This window comes from Galeopterus variegatus, unplaced genomic scaffold (genome assembly GCF_000696425.1).
Source record: "Galeopterus variegatus unplaced genomic scaffold, G_variegatus-3.0.2 Scaffold1815, whole genome shotgun sequence".
Lineage (NCBI taxonomy): Eukaryota > Metazoa > Chordata > Mammalia > Dermoptera > Cynocephalidae > Galeopterus > Galeopterus variegatus.
In genome coordinates, this window is record NW_007727926.1 from 230,038 (window position 1) to 242,650 (window position 12,613).

At 45.8% G+C, this 12,613-nt stretch overlaps 1 pseudogene; it reads left to right on the plus strand.

Annotated features, from left to right (window-relative positions):
- Window positions 1-2,711: 2,711 nt before the first annotated feature.
- LOC103595675 lies at window positions 2,712-3,225 on the plus strand (annotated as a pseudogene).
- Window positions 3,226-12,613: the final 9,388 nt, after the last annotated feature.

The window sequence follows — 12,613 nt, forward strand, 5'->3', positions numbered from 1 at the left end:
AAGTTCCTTATTCTTTGTCAGCAAGGATCATCTTACTAATTATCTGTCGTGTCTTCAGTTACAGGTGAAGAAAAAATTGAGTATGTGAGTGTGGAAAAATCAAATGAGGCAGGTTATAATTTAGCAGCAGCACACAGAGCAGCCTGAGTAAGCGTGACCATGGTGGTTCCAGAACTAGGAGGCAAGAACAAGACCAGCTTTGGCATGAAGGACAAGAGGAAAGGGGGTTCCCGAGGAGGTGCAGTGAGCCTGCTGATTGATGGAATGTGCTGGCGTCTTAGGCAGAGGGACTTCTATTGAATCTGAGGTCTGGGCTCCTTGGAAAACACTGGTGTTAATCCAAAGCTATTATTACCTCTGCATTTTCATTTCCTCTTTTATGTTTTTATTTCTTGTTGCCCACACCAGTCTCAAATGGCTTACCTGCCATTTTGCATACAAGCAACACAAATATTTTTAACCACAGTGAGGTCACATCCTAACTTTATTAAATAAACCTTCTGCTCATTTCAAGTAAGAGGAAAAATGCCCCAATTTTTCACATGTATCTTAATTAGGCTCGAATGGAAAAATAATTTGATTTTTTTTTTCTGTAATATTTATTAAACCTCATATCATGCGTGCATTTCTCTGGGCATTCAAATGACTGTGATGGAGTAGAGGACGGAGGGAATCCCACTGCAGTGACCCCTCTTTTTACCCTTTGCCTTTTTTGTCCTCCTTCCACATCACTTCCCCAGAAAAAGTCATCCCGTGCGTGAGGCAGCCAGAATCCACAGGGAACCTCTGAAATGGCCACATGGAGTCCGCCCTCTGGCTTCACAGCAAATCTGTCATCCAGTAGTTGGTCCCTTTTCTTCACAAGCTTAGGATTTATTACGAACATGGTCCAGGGCCTAGTTTCTGTTCATAAAACTCTGTCAGCCTTGGATGAACTAGGCCACTTAAGGGCCAAGATTATAATGAACACTGGTTTGACAGTCCCCAACAGTGGGAATTAGGAAATGTAAGATATGTTGTTTTCAGCAGTGAAAAAAGTGGCTTAAAACACCCAGTGTCACCGCCTCTGAACTGCTGGTGCAGGTGGCCTCCTTTCGTCCTCTGTGCCAACATTTTCAAGACTGGATGCTCACACATTTATTGAACAGCTCATCTGGAGATTGGTACAATGCCCTTATTCCAGATCTTTGGAAATGCTACTTCTTTCAAGAAATTCACTGAAATTAGGTGGAAGTGAAGTAATGACCTTCCTTCCTTATCCTGCTGCCTTGGAGCAGTTTCACACCTCATAGCACCACAACTGGGGCAGCTACTTCCTTCATTCATCTCCAGATAGGCCCCTTTACCTGTAAATGCACATTACTATAACACTTTCTAGAACATCAATGGCTGAAGACATCGGACAGCTGGCACAGAAAATATTAAAGAGCAGGGACTTTGCTTTATTCAAATCTGTGCCCTGTACATAGTAGGTACTAAATAGTGAGTGGATGAATTAACTTAATAATGAATTGGCTACTGGTTTTTCACCTGAAAAGACAGTGAGGTGCTTCGTATGACCCCCACTATCTTTTAGGGTTTTGAACACTATGCTTGTGTTTCAAAAAAGAAAGCATAAATAAAAGCAATAGCTTGGACCTTAGACAGACGGCAACAAAGCCAGAAAGCTCAGCTCTCAAGTGAGCAGTGGCCCTAATCCAGCCGCTGATTTCTTACTACCTGGAAATTTACAGAAATGATGAGTTCCTGCCTCCGTAGTGATTCTAAATGGCTGCCTCTCAGTCACTCAGCTTTGATAAGCTATTATTTTCTATAACCCCAAACCATAGCAGTCAGAACCACAGAACAATGCTCTGTAACAAGAGAGCTGTGCACTGCCACAATATTGCTGAAAGTGTATTCCACCTGGTAACAGCCCCAGGAACTATCGGTGTCAGAGTGTTCGGTGGCCAGGTGAATTTAGTCAACATCGCATATTGCAAATACCCCCATCTTGGGCATGTACGATGCACCATTGTATATTAAAGACTCTGAGAAGATGACCTGCTAAATATATTTGATTGCAGAACACTACTTTCATATACTGCCTATTACTTTTGCACAGAACTCACTTGAAGAAACACTGCTCTATTCTGAGGCCACTGACAGCCTTTTCGTGCTCATGGAGCAGGGGTTTGCAACCTATAGCATATTTGTGCCAGAAATGGCATGCAGGCCCAGGCCACCAATACATCTTTCCTTCTTCTCCTGAAAGGTGACCCTGACCATCTGCCACAGGAGTGTAGACCAGAAGGATCAGAAAGTGGGAAGCTTGACAAAGGCTGGCAATCCTGGGGTGGAGCCAGCAAGCCCCGGCTTGGGTTGAGTGTGCTCTCATTCCTAGAGTGACAGCAATGTTGTGTTGGTCAGGGCTTAGACCCCTGGCCAGCCACAGGGATGGGAGACAGCCTGGAAGCACATTTGACACTTACGTCCATCAGGGCAGATCAGAGAGTGGCAAATTTCCTGCAAATACTAGATTTGAGGGAATATTGTGGTATTTGCTATTACTTTAAAATAGGTCCACAACGTATCAGACTAGATGGGGAAATGTGCGGAGTTTTTGCTACAAAATTCAAATAGGTTTTTTGGCTTTTGAATCGGAGGTGGCCAAGGTGCAACTTTCTTCAGTAGTTCTGAATCTGGGTTCATCTGACACCAGCCCTTCCACCATGCCACCTAAGTTTGACCCCAAAGGCAAAGCCATACATCTGAGGAGCACCAGTGGTGAAGTCGGTGCCATGTCTGCCCTGTCCCCCAAGATCGGCCTTCTGGGTCTGTTTCCAGAAGTTGTTGGTGATGACATTGCCAAAGCAACCAGTGACTGGAAGGGCCTGAGGATTACAGTGAAACTGATCATTCAGAACAGACAGGCTCAGATTGAGGGGTACCTTCTGCTCTGCCCTGATCATCAAAGCCCTCAAGGAAACTCCAAGAGACAGAAACAGAAAAACTTTAAACGCAGTGGAAATATCACTTTTGATGAGATTGTCAAAACTGCCTGACATGTGGCACAGATCTTTAGTCAGAGAATTCTCTGGAACCCTTAAAGAGATCCTGGGGACTGGCCAGTCTGTGGGCTGCACTGTCAGTGACCACCACCCTCAGGACATCTTAGGTGACATCATCAGTGGCACAGTGGAACGCCCAGCTAGTGAAGAAGTACAGAGGAAAGTATTTCAATAAAGGGTCATTTGACAACCAGAAAAACCCAAACAAAACAAAATTTGAATAGCCTCGGGAGTTATGCAGGCTTCGTGGGCGAAAATATGCACCAGACACATGTGTGAAATGGGTCCCCGTTGTCATTGCAGGAAGTGATCACACCCTGTTCTGTGGCCGCATGAGGCTCTCTTGGTGTGGTCGGGTGCTAGCGGTGTATTTTCTGACGTCTTTCTCCCCTGCCCTCTGTCCTTCCACCCCTAGTCTTTTCCTCATCAGTCAGCTGGACACAGTGTCCTGGCCTCAGGGATGAGGAGGCGCTGCAGGATGCTGGGAAAACACATTTAAAAACTCAGGAGCAACACGAAAAACCCAGGGCATAGACACTAGATTTGGGAGAATACCTGATGAGAGGGCATGAAGGTTACCCCATCCCCACTTCCTCAACCAAACCGAAGTTTTCCCAGTGCAGGGAGGGAGAGCAGAGAGGAAGGCGGGGCGGACAAGGGCGGCCATGGGAGGCGCGCTGTGCCCCGTTCCTGATCCAGGCTGAGACTCGGGGGCGGGGAGGGAGGTGATGGAAGAACGTGGAAGGTCTGAGGAACTGGCAAGACAGCAGAGCAGATGGCTGCAGACTTTACCAAGTGCTCCATGAGAACAGCTGCATAACAGGTGCCCAGAAGTGGTACTAAACTAGCACAGAGAGAAAGCAGGGACGGAGGAGAATGAAGGGCCACTCAGCAATGAATCAACAACCAAAACAACCAAACAACCACAATCCAACAATCTGAAGGGGTAGCAGAGGCCACACGTGGGGTCCCTGAGCTGATCAGCCACATCTATGTGATCTGCAGCGTAGTTGGACCCGAACCCCTTCCAGACCTCGGGCCCTGGAAATTGGTGCCAGCCTCATGTCCCCCACTGTCTCCCAGCCCTGGTCCTGGTCAAGGCCGACATGGACAGATACCCATGAAGACCAGATGTGACTCACATATTGGAACTACACAAGTCTCCAGGACTCAGACTATCTCAAAGCGAAGGGGCGATGGCACAGGAGGGAATACCAAGTTCATTGAGATTTAACTTCTGTCCCATCCACACCCCAGAAGCAGAGGCTTATAATAGAAGTTAACTTCTGTTGAAGAAAAACAAAGTCTTATTTCATGCACACATATGTTTGCAGCTGAGATTTGTGCTTCATATCCTGGAATAGACAGGGATTTAATCCTAAAGTCATTCTTTACTCTAGTGAGTTATCATTTTTATCATACCAAGTAGTGACAGAGGAAAGGATTTAGCTTCATGAAGCTCAGAGATAGATACACATACACACAACACACACAGACACACGGTTACACACCTAACCTCTACACATATGTACAAACACATACTAGACACACAGAGACACACAGACACACGTGGCATCTCATTCTCAAAGGCTTGTACACCACACAGATGCACACCACACACATATACACACATGCACACACAGACACACCACATGTATACACATGCCACATGTACACACAGGCACATCACACACACCACACAGATGCACACACACACAGACACACCACACACACACACCTCACACACACCCATGCACACAAAGACCTATCACATACAGACATGTACCACACACATAGACACACCCTGAACATACAAAACCCACAGATATATACTCATATATGCACACACATATGTTTCCTCCTTTAAACCTACTTAGCTTGTCTACACCACCCATGGCCTGATGATTTCCTCACTATTAGAAGTGTTGTGGACATTAGTTAGCATCTGCCACAGGTGGTGAAATCCTGTCACATGTCTTTGATTAGCCAAATCAGATTTCACCTGTGCTGGAGTACAGATGTCGTTGGTCTCCACTAGTGGGGCAGGGACTGACCTTGTTATCCCTCCGTCCATGCCTTGCATCCCTCACTAACTTTCAGTTCGACACATGGACACAGGCATGGCTGAGATCCCTTTAGGACCATCTCAACACCCGCCGTTGGTCTCCACTAGTGGGGCAGGGACTGACCTTGTTATCCCTCCGTCCATGCCTTGCATCCCTCACTGACTTTCAGTTCGACACATGGACACAGGCATGGCTGAGATCCCTTTAGGACCATCTCAACACCCTAGGGATGACGAGATGATGGTATGGAAGGAACTTGAGCTCCTAATGTCACAGGGCCAGGCTGCCATATCAGCATGGACTGTCTCTTATTTAAGCTACTGCTATTTAGGGTCTCTGTCAAAGCTGCTAATAATATATCCCAAACAATACAACACTCCCAGGGCTCGAGTTTTAACGCCTTTTTGTGAAAAAGAGAGAAAACCGTGGTCCCACATAAAATGGAGAGTTAGAATTAAACCCACCTCATAAAACTTCAGCCCTGCAGGGCTACACACTTAATTAAATGTTTAGGCAGGATAAAATCCACTCATCAGCTGAGCCAGACAACGAGGACACTTGTCTGTTTTTGTTCTGGCTCTGCATGGGGAAAATGTATTCCATGGTTATTCCTAACCACAGGCCTGCCTCCGTATATCTGGGCTTTAAATTTACACTGCTTGCACGGTATGTTAAAAGAGAAGACCACAAAACTTGGTCCTAAGCCTGTGATAGCCCTGAGACATCAGGCAGAATCAAAGGCAGACCACCCTGGAGGGACATATCTTCATCCCAGACCATTCAGATAAAGCCCCCCAGAAGTGAGAATACGAAACAAGTAACAAAATGATCCCCCATGAGCAAGAGTCAGCAGATAGAGCAGAACCTTCAGGAAAGGGCTTGACGGTCTTTGGCTCACATTGCTGTCAGATGTTACCCTCTATGCCCAAGCCCGCAAAGACTCCTGTGCCCATTCCGGGCACAGGGATCATTGCCAACTGTGAAGCCTGGTGTCTGAGCTCCAGCTTCTAAGTGCACCATGCACAGCCCTGCCAAGTCCTGCTGTTAATCCCAGGAACTCAAAGGGAACATGGTACGTCCCTTCTTGGGACTATAGGCTTCAGGCCCCTTTCCTGTCTTGGGAGAAAACACACACACACACACACACACACACACACACGCACACACACACACACACGCACACACCATATAGAGAATTTAACTCTTACAGGACTCAAAGTCTTTCTTGCCATCCAGAGCAGGAGTTTGGAAGAAGAGAAAAATCCTATCATTTATTCTCATTCTTTGCAGTATATACAAAACAAAAACTGATATCTCAGTAAATTATCTTTTATCCAAAGAAAGNTGTTAAAAGAGAAGACCACAAAACTTGGTCCTAAGCCTGTGATAGCCCTGAGACATCAGGCAGAATCAAAGGCAGACCACCCTGGAGGGACATATCTTCAATACAGAACATGCAGATAAAGCCCCCCAGAAGTGAGAATACGAAACAAATAACAAAATGATCCCCCATGAGCAAGAGTCAGCAGATAGAGCAGAACCTTCAGGAAAGGGCTCGACGGTCTTTGGCTCACATTGCTGTCAGATGTTACACTCTATGCCCAAGCCCGCAAAGACTCCTGTGCCCATCCCGGGCACAGGGATCATTGCCAACTGGGAAGCCTGGTGTCTGGGCTCCAGCTTCTAAGTGCACCATGCACAGCCCCGCCAAGTCCTGCTGTTAATCCCAGGAACTCAAAGGGAACATGGTACGTCCCTTCTTGGGACTATAGGCTTCAGGCCTCTTTTCCTGTCTTGGGAGAAAACACACACACACACACACACACCCCATCTGGAGAATTTAGCTTGTGCAGGACTCAAAGTCTTTCTTGCCATCCAGAGCAGGAGTTTGGAAGAGGAGAAAAAATCCTTTCATTTATTCTCATTTTTTTGCAGTATATACAAAACAAAAACTGATATCTCAGTAAATTATCTTTTATCCAAAGAAAGCACTTTCAGATTATTTCAAAATTATAGTCTTCTGTAATTATTAGTTCAGACAGACAGGTGCGTTCCGAAGTCTCTCTTTCCCTCTGCTTCACGTGGCCTTCTCCTTCATCTTCTCCCAAGCTCCCGCTGGCCTTTACTATTCGTGTCGCCTCTTCCAAGGTTTCCCAGATGCTCTGATCATGATTAGGAAGCATCCAATAAAAAGAAGAAGAAGAAAAAGAACAATAGCCAATATTTATGGAACACTTATATTGCTATGAGCACTTTGCATGCAGTATCTCATTTAAGCCTCACAACAATTTTATGAGGTTGGTGAAATTATCTTCTTCTTTTTACAGATGGGAACACTGAGGCATAAGAAAATTAAATAAGTTGTCCAAAGTCACACAGGAAGCATCGGCATTCAGATTCAAACCTATGTAGTCTGCTTTCAGAGCCCTTGTGTCCAAGTTTGGGTTTGCCAAAAGTAGACACTTGAGATAAGGATTTGGGTGCAAATGATCTGTTTGGTAGGTGATCCCAAGAAACGCAGGTGAGAAGGTGGGGAATGAGAGAGAGGAAGGAGGAAAGCCGGCAAAGGGTGCCTTTGTGGACAATAGTGCTGAACCTACCAGGGATTTCTGAAGGGCTGAGAAAAACACACCTCAGATTGTTCCAGCCAGGAGCGAGGGAGTGGGGCTGCTGATGCTCTAAATGCAGTCCCTCATTTGCTGAAGCTTGGTCCTCAGAGTCCTAACCCCCAGCACTTCTAGCCTGTCCTATGCTTGGGCTGAGCACATGCCTACCGGGTGCTTGAGGTAGGAAGCTGATGACACGTGTGGAGATGGTCCTTGGATGCCGCAGGAGACTTGTCCAGGGTGGACGGAGAGGACATGAGCCAGGCACTGACAGTGTCTGCTGTCCCAGCCACTCACCCATTTTGCTCTCCTGCCTGCCTGGATTCCCTCTATTATAAGGGGACTTATCTCATTATTGTGAGGGGGTGGGCTGCTTGCCTGCTAGACTAATCAGAACTCTGGTAAGTGAAGAAAACCCCACCTTCAATGAATTTAAGAAGGTGAGTCTGTTGGTTTGTGTAACTACAAAGTGGGACATCCACCCCTGCAGTTGCTCAAGCTGGACGCAGGGCTCGCATGACATAGGCTCCCTCCTGCTGACTCTCCCTGTTTCTCAGTTCTTCTTTCCTCTGTGTAGGCTGTAATTTCAGGCCACCCTTTCCCATGAGGTTGTAAAGGAGGTTCCAGACTTGCACTGTCCTTGTCTCGCTACCTCAGATGGTGAGAGTGCCTTCCTTCCTCTTTAGTTTCATCAAGTCTGGGTGGGGAAGGATTTAATGGTTGAACTCAGGTTGCACATCCATTTCTAAACCAATCACCATGGTGAAGGGGATCTGATACTCACATGGGCTGTGCCTGGTCACATGTCCATTCCCGGAGCCGGGGTAGATGATGTTATCTCAAGTAGAACTGCACCGACTGTGAGCAGTGTTGTCCCCATAAAGAACTAGTAGGCAAATGAAAGCATACATCCAGCATGCTTCTCTTTATGGCCATCTGTCACCTCCTTCAGTGTAAGCACCATGTCTGACTTCACTTTGGATGTCCAGCTCCTCACCAATACATGGCACCTAGAAAGTGCTTGCTGAACATTTGCTGAATGAATGAACGAGCCTCAGCAGCATTCTGAAGCGGAAATATCCACAGGGCACCCAAAAGGCGTGAGAAAGTTGTTCTCGTCCTGAGGTTAGGATTCTTCTAGTGTTTGTCTTACCTGGCACAGGTGTCCTTCAAAGTCAGGCCAGCTCTACCTCCAGCCTCAACTCCTGCCAGCCCTCCCTCAGGCCCATGCCCAGCTCCCCACTTCCTGGAGCTTTGTCAGCCCCTCTTTGCCTGGCCTACTCCTTTATATCCTTTGAGTCTCACCTTGAGTCTCTTCCTCAGGGACACCTTTTACATCTCCTCAGTTAGAATAAGTCCCCCTGCTATCAGCTGCCAGGACCTTCCCCTCTTCAAACTCATGACCTTATTGGAATTACTTATTTAATGTAGGGTAAATGCTGGACATAGACCTATTCCCCCTCCCTGTGCATATGAGAGTCCCCCCTCCCCTTTGGGAAACTACCCCTAGGAGTTACCCAAGGAAAGGCATGTCTCCTTTAAGACAAACGTCCCCTTGAAGACAAACAGAAGACTGGAGGAAGCAGGGACCCTAAGTAGATTGGCACACTTGTGTAAAAGTGCTCTTAGCAGGGGATTGACTTATCTACTGGCCTGATCTCAGCTTTGGGTCATGTGGGCTGGGTGAGGGGTGCATAAGCATGCAAATGATCTACACCTCTGCTTTGATCTGTTCACTGTATAACTGTTGTATGTACCCCATGGTGGCAAGGATTTCCAGCTGGCCAGCTTCCAACAGCAACTCCCCTAAGTCTGATAAACTGATGTCTTTACTGATTGGCCCAGGTGAGTTTTTTGGAATAAGCAAACACTACACGAGTGCCCTTTCAGGTTTGGGGCTTCCATGATACATTTAATTCTGTACATTCCCTGCTATGCTGCGAGCTCATTGGGTGAGGTAACTCTGAGATGGTTTTTGACACCGAACAATTCTCTGACACCAGCTGGGTGTCCTACAATTCAATTCAGTTCTGACACTGACTGCCCAGAGTTAGTGCAGACAACCCAGGTTGAGGGCTCAGTTCCACAAAACTGCCCCACTTCAGATGCCGATCGCAGTTCCTGGGCCACCCACTATTAATCTCTGACCAACCAGCTAATAATCAAGGGTTCGCACAACTCCCTCCTCCTGTCTGATGATTTGCTAGAATGACTCAAAGGACTCATAAAAACACTTTACTTACATTTACTGGTTTATTATAAAGGATGCAAATGAACAACCACATGAAGAGGTACAAGGGCAAGGTCCAGAATGATCCCCGAGCTCAGGACTTCTGTCCCTGTGGAATTGGGGTGCACCACTCTCTCAGCACGGATGTGGTCACCAACCCAGAAGCTCTCCAAATCTCTTCAAGAGTATTTACAGAGCTCAATCTCCAGCCCCCACCTCCTCTTCTCCAGGGAGGTTGGTGGGTGGAGCTGAGCAATCTAACTCTCTAATTATTTGGTCTTTCTGGTGACCGGCCCTATCCTGAGGCTATCTAGGCTCCCCACCTCTTCCATAACCTCACTAGCATAAACTTGAGCGTGATGGAAAGGGACTTGTTATGAATAACAAGGCACTCCTATCTGGAAATGTGAGGAGCCTTGTGTCAGGAGCCAGGGACAAAGACCAAATATATTTCTTAATATACCACAGGAACACACTAACCATGTTCACAGTCATGTCCCCATGCCCAGCAGAGTGCCTGGCACACAGTAGGCATATGGTGTATTTTTGTTAAATGAATGAATGAGCCAAGACTAATGTACTCACTATTTTCTTACAGTGTGGGAGAACCTCCCCCTAGCCTGGGTTGGCAGAGCTGAGGTCTCACCCTGGGGCCCACTTGGGTAACTAAAATCTCCTCAGGGGTGTCAGTTTCCCAGGATTTGGGTGGATTTGGATCAGTTTCTCTCTCCACGACAGGAGAAGTGGCTTTCTTTCAGTTGGCTCCCTGAATGGCTGTCCAAATGGCACCCCAGGGAGGCAGCTGTTTGTGGGATAAGGGCACAAAGCTTGTCTTGTCCCTGGACCCAGCAGTAGCCCTCCCTCTCCTCCTGGGAAGGGAGCCTCAGGTGGGGCTTCAAGGAACCTCCTGAGAAGCAGCCTCCCAGTGAAGGAGTCACTAGAAACAGAGACCCAAACCCCCCTGGAAAGCAAAGGTAAATGGAATTATGTGGTCCTGAAACAGAAAAGAACTTTTCCCCACCCCTTCCCCAACCTTTTTTTCTTTCTTTCTTTCTTTCTTTTTTTTTTTTGAGAAACACATCCCAGAGACATTGGGGTGGAATGGAATCAACGCAACTCCAACTAGAGTGTCCCTGTCAGGAGGCTGGGGAATGGGAGACAAATAACCACATGAATGACTGTGTTCAGTCACTTTCCCATCTGTTGTCTCAATTAGAAAAAATTAAAGATAGGCATATTATTTCTGTTAATTGCCCAAACCAAAAAAGCATGACTACCATCATAAATGAGAAACCTGGATTTTACTTCATTGACTTTTTTACTCCAAGTATTAAAAAATAAGACATAATGGTATTCAACATACTGTATATAAAATTTGAATATATTTTCATCGAATAATATAAATTAAAATAAATGTAAAATATTCATAAATTAAAAACTTCCATGTTTTCGGATATGTCCTTTTCTTCTAAAAATCTTATATTAATCTTTAAAATTAAGAAGCAAAATTCAATTAAAATACATGAACGTTTGCTATGGTCTAAACGTGTCCATCCCAAATGTATACGTTGAAACCTAAGCACCAAGGAGATGGTATTAGAAGGTGGGGACCTTGGGAGGTGATTAGGTCCTGAGGGCCCCACAATGGGATTAGTGATTGTAGGTCAGGCACGAGAAACCTGTTAGCCCGTCTCGCCTTTCTGCCACTTGAGAACACACTGAGGGCATCACGTGTGAGGAGCAGTCCTCATCAGACACCGAATCTGCTGGCACCTTGATCTTGGACTTCCCAGCTTACAGAACTGTGAGCAATAAATTTCTATTGTTTATAAATTACCCATTCTAAAGTATTTTGTTATAGCAGCTTGAATGGACAATGTGAAATGTTTAAATCAAAATTATTTAAATGAAATCATATTGGAAAAATAACACTACTTATGATTCTAGAGTTTAATGTCCATCTAGTTGCCAGTATAAGAAATATATCACAATTCACGCATGTTATATCAAGATCTACATCCTTTTTTTTAAAGTAACATGAGTTGTTTAACATCGCAAAATGTTCCTCAGTTGCCACGTTCATCTGCGTAAACACTGACAATCTGTGGGCACCCCCAGACCAGAACCAGGAATTGAAACTCAAAGAGAAGCAAGGGTGGCTGACACCACTGGAAACTGATACTTTCTTATGCAAGAATCTACTACATTTATTTTTTATTTTCATTTTTAGCATCTGGCCAGTACAGAGATCAAACTCTGGACCTTGGTGATTTCTGCACCATGCCGTGACCGACAGAGCTAACGAGCCAGGCAGAATCTACTACATTTATGTTTTTGAGAGGAGAATTTGACAAAGTATTTGATTTGCCATTTCTATTTTCTAAGTACTCATGTTGCTCAAATTCTCCTCACACTCCAAAGCCATGCCTGCCCGAGTGAACAACAGCAGAAGTCCCAAACCTTCCTGGTGTCTGTAGGTAGCTCCTTTTGTTTCCAGAACATAAGGCAGATGTGGAGAGCTGAGGCCTGAGGCCTGAGGGGTACTGCTCCCGAAAGCTGCTATTTAGTGGTATGGCTCACACTCTTCCAGTGCTGATGGCCAGATCCTGAGGGACAGAACTGCCAAGTGTTCTTTAATATATTTATTTTTATGTGGTTTGT